Below are 8,151 nucleotides of genomic sequence, written 5' to 3' on the forward strand. Positions count from 1 at the left end.
TCCCAGACATGCTTAACAATATCTCTGGCAAAATCGTGCTATGTAGTAGAAATCGAGTGATCAGAATCCTAAATGGTAATATATTTGTCGTAATGTACCGGGTCTCTAATCGAAACTTCGCCTGATCCATGTCAACCTCTGTCTCCTGCTGCCGAGGATCAATATTTTGGGTGATGATCAAGTTCATGATCTTGAAGAAAGCAGATAGATGTCCCTGCTTGATGCTCTTCATCTATCATACAGAGGAGCATCTGGACCAACAACAACTCCCTCACCTCATGATCAGCAAGGGTATTGAGTTCATTTGTATAAAGTGATCCTTCGCCCTCAGCTGTCTCCCCATCACCCGAAGCTGGAGACTCAAAGGCACCACATTCGGATATGCAGTGCGCAGTCTTGGAATACCAATAAAATCAGTGAGTCTATCATTTGAAAATAGTACTGAAGCTTCTCGAATAGAGATCATGTATGCCCCTCTGTCATTTGGGCTAGTACCACCAAGCTCTTTTTAGAACACCGAAACAATGTCAATATAAAACACGAGATCCTATGCTTCACCATTCTTGTAACACTCCGTATTTTAGTGTATTTTTATTGAAGGATTACTTTTATTAATTCAAAAATTTATTCTCTTGTTTTAAAATTGTCAAATTTTTTAAATGGTTTATTTTATAATTTTTAAATTGTGAAAATTAAATTTGATATGTTTCCTTAATATATTATTGTTATGCATTTAAATTGTTCTTTATTTTTTTTAAATTAATTTATTGTTGGATTTAATTATTTTATTTTCATTTTATCATTACGTTTAAATTATTTTAATTGACTTGTTGTTTGAAATCTTTTTCGTTAGATCATTTTTGTGACCCAAGATGTGAGGATTGGACCTCATTTCTTTCCCTCCATTTTTCCTTTTCCTTTTTCTTTTCTCTTTTTTTTTGTAACACCCCGTATTTTAATGTATTTTCACTGAAGGATTATTTTTAATAATTCAAAAATTTATTCTCTTAATTTATAATTATCAGATATTTTAAATAGGTTATTTTATGATCTTTAAATTGTTATATTTTCTTAATATTTATTTACTGTTGTACATTTAAATTGTTCTTCTTTTAAATTAATTGAGTGTTGGATTTAATTATTTTATTTGCATTGTATCATTACGTTTAAATTATTTTAATTGACTTGCGGTTTTAAAATCTTTTCCGTTGGATCATTTATGTGACCCAAGATGTGAGGATTGGACCTCATTTCTTTCCCTCCATTTTTCTCTTTCCTCTTTCTTCTTTTCTTTTCCTTTCTTTCTTTTTTTTCTTCCTCTTCCTTTTCTCTCCCCGCGCGCGCAGCCCCTCCCTCTCTCCCGTCCAATTTCTCCTCCACCCAGCCCACCGCCGTCGCGCCGCCATGCGCAACACCGCCCCTCCCATCAGCTTCCCCACTGGCCGGCGACCACCCCCCTATTTCCAGCTCCTCCATCGCCGTCGTTAGCCTCCATGCACCACTCCAAGCCGCGGCGCATTTTGAGCTCCAGCGCCACCGTCGCGCCACCTCCGGCCACCAACTCTTCACCACTTCATCTCTGACCTCTTGGCAATCCAATGGACCCAACTCCGGCTCTGATCCATCACCGGTGAAGCACAACCAAGCCCATCTCCGATTTCGACTTTTTGGCCTTAAAACCACCATTTGCGCCTCCACTCACGGCAAACCACTACCACCATTGGCTTCACCGACCTCTCTAGGCCCTACCCTATCAATTTTGGGTCTTGGTTTGTCTCCGTTGAAAAGTGAGTTTTTGAGACCCACGGCCACAGTGTATTTTACACTGTTACGTTGCTGTGTCGCCACCTTTTGCAGCTCCATGATCCTTCGAAAATTATTATATAGCACTGTAAGTATTTTTCCAAATAACTATCGTGATTTAAATGTATTTTTTCACTAACCCATATTATTGTGATCTGATTGGACATGCCGGACTGAGTCCGAGGAGTTCGGGGGTCGGATGGATTATGGACGGAGTTGTGTGTTTGGTTGGTATTGTGAATTGTTGGTTGTTGTGGTGTTGTTCATGTACATGGCATATTGCATGCATGATCATGTTTATAAAGGAAACTGGGTTTTCGTGTACATGCATTCATGTTCATGTGTTTCATGAAAACTGGGTTTTCATGTGTTAAAGGATTTTGGGTGCGTGTGTATCACGACCCCAAGCCGAGATGGGGTATTATCTCAGTGGAGCTTCTCTGGTCACTCGGGAGCGAAATATACTGAGTGACGTCCACTGAGTTGTCGCTGGGCGACAAAGGGATAGGACGAGATGGTCTCGTGCCGACTCCGTGGCCCCTCTGCTAGTGGGGGCTAGAGGATGCTTGGCCACGTACGCGCTGGGCGCGGAACTGAGCATCGCTCGTTGCGCAGTGGGTGCTTGGCCACGAACGCGCTGGGCGCGGAACTGAGCATCGCTGCGAAGCCAGGACGTGCGGATGATCCCTAGGGGAGATCATGGTGCATTGGTTAATGGAATAATGGGCTGTTTTCTGGAAAAATAGCGTGTGTTGATTAAAATGTTTTTATGTGATTCATTTTCTGGGAAAATGAGATTTTATTGATTTGGGTCATTTTCTGAGAAAATGACGGAATATTGTTTTTGGGCCAAAAATGAGATTTTGGCGTGTGTTGGAAAATATCTATTTTCGGAGAAAATAGTATTTTTGAGAATAATGCATATCTCATCATATGCATGCATGTTGGTAGCATTAATGTATTTTTATCTCGTGGTTATTTGGGTTATACTTACCTGCGGTAGCATTTTGTGGTAACGCAGATTTTGATGCAGAGGAGGATGAGGGTGAGCCTGAGGAGTCGGCTCCGCCCGAGGAGTGATTGGATCACTCGCATTTTCGTTGGGACTTGTAAACATTTATTATAGATGACTGTATAATTTTTAAACCTTTTAACTGATTGTTTAAATTGTATTAACAATTCTGGTGCTTAGTTGTATTATTTATCCGCTGCATTATTTTTGTATACTGTTGCATGTACACACACTTGGCACTAACGTTGGGATGTGTGACCCTGTTGTCATTATCTCGGTGTCTCGATTCCTGTGTCTCCTTACATGGGGTCGTGGGCGCCACAGGTAGTATCAGAGCAGTTCGGCTCTGGGTAAAACTACATGTCCCATAGGTGGAGTACCAGAAAGTTTTAAAGTTGTGATTTGAAATTATTTGGTTTGAAGTATGTTATTTTAATGGTTTTAATTTATTTATGTTTTTATATTTTGTTGGTTTTATTTATTTTATTGTATACTACTTGTTTGTTTATTTTATATTATTTGTTTTATTTTATGGCAGGTTATTTTATTTTATTTATTTACTTTTTTTAATTATTTTATTGTGCACTACTTCATTTGTTTTATTCATTTTATCTTATGATATTTTATTGTTGGTTTTATTCATTTTGTTGTATATTATTTATTTATAGAATTTTATTTTATTTTGTTTTGTTCGGAGTTGAAAAGCGGGTTAAGAGTTGTGCTATGGCAGGAAGATGGTACGACTGTGAATGTCATTGTTAGGTTTGAACATTTAGTGTAGTAGGCCTGAACTTTTGGCAACTGGTTTGTTTTAATATCGAGGCTTGAAGGGAACGGCATGATCTGGGTGAATCTTTGGAGTAGGAACTCAAGTTGCTGCCAAGGAGGGGAATAGTTTTAAATCGCTCAGGTTAATTGAGGTCGTAGCCTCCGTAGAAATTATGTAGTGAGTTTATGGAGTAGGAGGTTGTAAGTTCAACGAATTCCAAGGTTAGATTTTTGAGAAGGTCACCTGAGGTTTGAGGCCTTATAGTTTTTAGGAAATAAGTTTATTGGATTTAAGGTAATATGTTCAACAAGCATTCGAATGATTAGTTAGATTAGAAGTTTTCGATTTTACCGACTTTGATAAGCAGTTTGATAACATTTGGGGTTTTAGAATTTACAAGTTTTATAAGGTGAATGTTTTAGATTTAAGGTCATGGATCTTTAAGATTTTGGGAAATGATTTTTATCTGGTTTAAGGTTTTAGAATTGCAGAGTTGAAGGGTTGAATTATAATAAGATTTGAGTTCTTAGTTTTGTAGACTTGGTACACTAGCTTGCTATATTCTATCAATTGATTAGTTGGTAACCATTAAATTATGATTGATCTGAGTTGAGTTACTGATATGAGAATTTAATTTAGGAGAGAACTTCTTTGGAGATGGGAGGTAATGATCTACTTTGTGTATTTTTTCGAGGATTGAAGATGTTGAACTCAATGTTGATCTAGTTCAGATAATGATTGTTTTTAGCTCGAGGTTAGTGACAGGTTGAGGATGTAATCCATATCAATTTTAAGGAATAATAGATGGTGTGGACGTAGGAAATGATTCTTGTTGATTTCGAGGATATAGGCTCAGATGATGGAAATGGTAGTGACAGATCACTTGCACGTTTGGAGGATTTTTGGTTCTGGCTAAGTGTGCATGAGATCGATGAGTAGTAGTGGTGAGTGTGTATGCATTTCGGAGAGTACAAGGGTCCTTGTCTCATTTTTGGCTTGGAAGAAGTGTCTTGGGTAGGTGTTGAAGATGAATAAATACAATAGTATTAAATTCAAAAGATTTTGGTTTGGAGTTTTTGGTGAGTCAATTGGAGTGTGTAGTCGAAACAGATTACTCAATGGAATGACGGTTGACAATAATTATTTTGATTATCTATATGAATTAATTGTGACTTGAGGTTACCTAGAAATTTAAATTTTGAGGTTATACTTTCTTTGGAGATTGAGCATCCAGTTGGTTGAATTAAGAACATTGTTATTTAACTTGAAGAGAGATTGATGGGTCGTCATGTTTGGTGTATGATAAGATCTTGGAAGTTGAAGTTTAGGCATTAGCGATGAATAATATGATCAAGTATGTGAGCTAATCAAGCATTAGGATCCTTGGGTGATTTGCATTGGCTTTTGGTGGATTGATGATTTGAGGAGCTATATGTCTGACCTTGAGGTTTAATAGTGATGTGTTATTAGATGAGCTAGTCGTGCTAATACTAGCTTATAAGAGTAGAAGTAGCTGGGCGAGTTACCAAGGAGGTTTTGTTAATGTTTTGGTGAAGTCATTGATGATTCGTAATGAGTTTAGTCACCGCTAGATTAGATGTTATTCTGAATGTCGGTGTTGAGCTTTTGGGTTTAGATTTTTGGGTAGAAGTTTATAGGTGCTCTTTTTGGTTGGTCGGATTGGAATCAAATCTTTTTAAGGTATTTTCCTTATCGTAGATGAGACGGATATATTTTGGGTTGAGGTTGCTTATTTTCAATTTGGGATGCTGAGGTTAGTTTTCTATTTGTGATCATGGATGTATTTTACGGAATATTGATTTTGATTAAGGCAGCGGGAGTTAATTGAGGAATCTGAGTGATAACTCCTGGTTTTGAGGAAAAGAGTATTTTCTACCAAAAGGTGGTAAGAGTTTTCTGGTTAGTAGGTATGGAGCCACATTGTATTCGATGGTGCTAGTTTTTATGAGGACATAAATTTTATGCATGTGGTGAATTATCAGAGTGTGCCGCCGAAGCGTGATATTTGTGGTTGTAGTTAGGAGTTCGGATTTTGTGCTGATCTTGAGGAATTAGTGGTGACTTGAATTTTTAGATGATGCTTGTAGTTGAAGATTAATCTTTTGGTTGTGCAATTTGTTATTGATGGTTAACCTTGGAAGTGGCCATTAGGTTACCAAATGTAAAATTCAATTGAGGTTTAGAAGTTGAAGCATAGGAGCTGATTGAGGTTAGCATGGATTATTGTATGGAGCTATTGATCATTGGAATTTTCTGGATATTGTATTAAGGTTCTTGTGGAAAATAAGATTTTGGTTAGTATAGTCATCTAGGAATACTGGTTGTGATGTGCCACTGGAGGACTAATACGAGTATGTTGGATATCGCCATATTTTTTGAGAAATGTGCCACGTGCCGTCAAGTTAAGGCTGAGCATCAAAGACCTGTTGGTAAACTTCAACATCTCCCTATTCCTGAGTGGAAGTGGGATGATATTTTATGGATTTTGTTGTGGGTTGCCGAGGACCCTAGTGGAAAGAACTTAGTTTGGGTGATAGTTGATCGGTTGACCAAAAGTGCCCATTTCCTGCCTATTAATAACACTGACTCTTTGGGTAAGTTGACTCGATTGTATGTTAAGGAGATAGTGCGTTTGCACGAAGTGTCCAAGAGTATCGTGTCAGATCGGGACCCACGGTTCACGTCCCATTTTTGGAAGAGTTTGCAGGCAGCTTTAGGCACTAAGTTGAAGTTTAGTACTGCATATCACCCACAGACAAACAGTCAAGCAGAGCGTACTATTCAAACTCTTGAGGATATGTTGCGGTCTTGTGTCATGGAATTTCAAGGGAGTTGGGAGAATCACCTGCCGCTAATTGAGTTTGCTTATAATAACAGTTTTCATTCCTCCATTCAGATGGCCCCGTATGAAGCTTCATATGGGAGGAAGTGTAGATCACCGTTGTGTTGGGATGAAGTTGGCGAAAGTAAATTGATTGGGCCTGAGATAATTCAAGAAATGAAGGACCAAGTTCAGTTTATAAGGACTAAAATGGCGGAAGCCCAAAGTCGCCAAAAGAGTTATGCAGATACAAGGAGAAGAGACTTATCATTTGAGATAGGCGATTGGGTTTACCTTAAAGTCTCTCCGATGAAGGGGGTTAAGCGCTTTGGCAAGAAGGGAAAGCTTAGTCCGAGGTATGTTGGTCCTTTCCAGATTATAGAGAAAGTTGGGCTAGTTGCTTATAGAGTTGCCCTGCCGGATTATTTTGGGGATATCCATGATGTGTTCCATGTGTCATCTTTGAAGAAGAGTTTTGGACAGCTAGAGCCGCATTTTGTCGACTCTGAACACATTGAACTTCGGCCTAATCTTTCTTATGAAGTTGCCCCGACTCAGATTGTGGATTGGAAAGAGCAAAGGTTAAGGTCTAAGACAATACCTTTGGTGAAGGTGTCGTGGGGCGATCCGATGGCTCAGGATTTCTCTTGGGAGAGAGAAGCTGACATGAGAGAGCAGTACCCGTATTTGTTCGATTGATTCTGGCGATATGTTCTTAAGTTTGCTCCTAGTTGAATCTTATTCCTGTCTTAGCCTTATGTTTGACCTTGCCAATTTCGAGGACGAAATTTTTTTTAAGGGGGGAGAATGTAACACCCCGTATTTTAGTGTATTTTCACTGAAGAATTATTTTTAATAATTCAAAAATTTATTCTCTTAATTTATAATTATCGGATATTTTAAATGGGTTATTTTATGATCTTTAAATTGTGAAAATTAAATTGTTATATTTTCTTAATATTTATTTACTGTTGTACATTTAAATTGTTATTCTTTTAAATTAATTGAGTGTTGGATTTAATTATTTTATTTGCATTGTATCATTACATTTAAATTATTTTAATTGACTTGCGGTTTTAAAATCTTTTCCGTTGGATCATTTATGTGACCCAAGATGTGAGGATTGGATCTCATTTCTTTCCCTCCATTTTTCTGTTTCCTCTTTTCTTTTCCTTTCTTTCTCTTTTTTCTTCCTTTTCCTTTTCTCTCCCCGCGCGCGCAGCCCTTCCCTCTCTCCCGTCCGATTTCTCCTCCACCCAGCCCGCCGTCGTCGCGCCGCTGTGCACAACACCGCCCCTCCCATCAGCTTCCCCACCGGCCGGCGACCACCCCCTCCATTTCCAGCTCCTCCATCGCCGCCGTTAGCCTCCACGCACCACTCCAAGCCGTGGCGCATTTTGAGCTCCAGCTCCGCCGTCGCGTCACCTCTGGCCACCAATTCTTCACCACTTCATCCCCGACCTCTTGGCAACCCAATGGACCCAACCCCGGCTCCGATTCGTCACCGGTGAAGCACAACCAAACCCATCTCCGATTTCGACTTTTTGGCCTTAAAACCACCCTTTGCGCCGCCACCCACGGCAAACCACCACCACCATTGGCTTCACCGACCTCTCTAGGCCCTACCCTATCAATTTTGGGTCTTGGTTTGTCTCCGTTGAAAAGTGAGTTTTTGAGACCCACGGCCACAATGTATTTTACACTGTTACGTTGCTTTGTCGCCAC

The sequence above is a fragment of the Juglans microcarpa x Juglans regia genome, chromosome 8D, assembly GCF_004785595.1.
Source record: "Juglans microcarpa x Juglans regia isolate MS1-56 chromosome 8D, Jm3101_v1.0, whole genome shotgun sequence".
Classification (NCBI taxonomy): domain Eukaryota; kingdom Viridiplantae; phylum Streptophyta; class Magnoliopsida; order Fagales; family Juglandaceae; genus Juglans; species Juglans microcarpa x Juglans regia.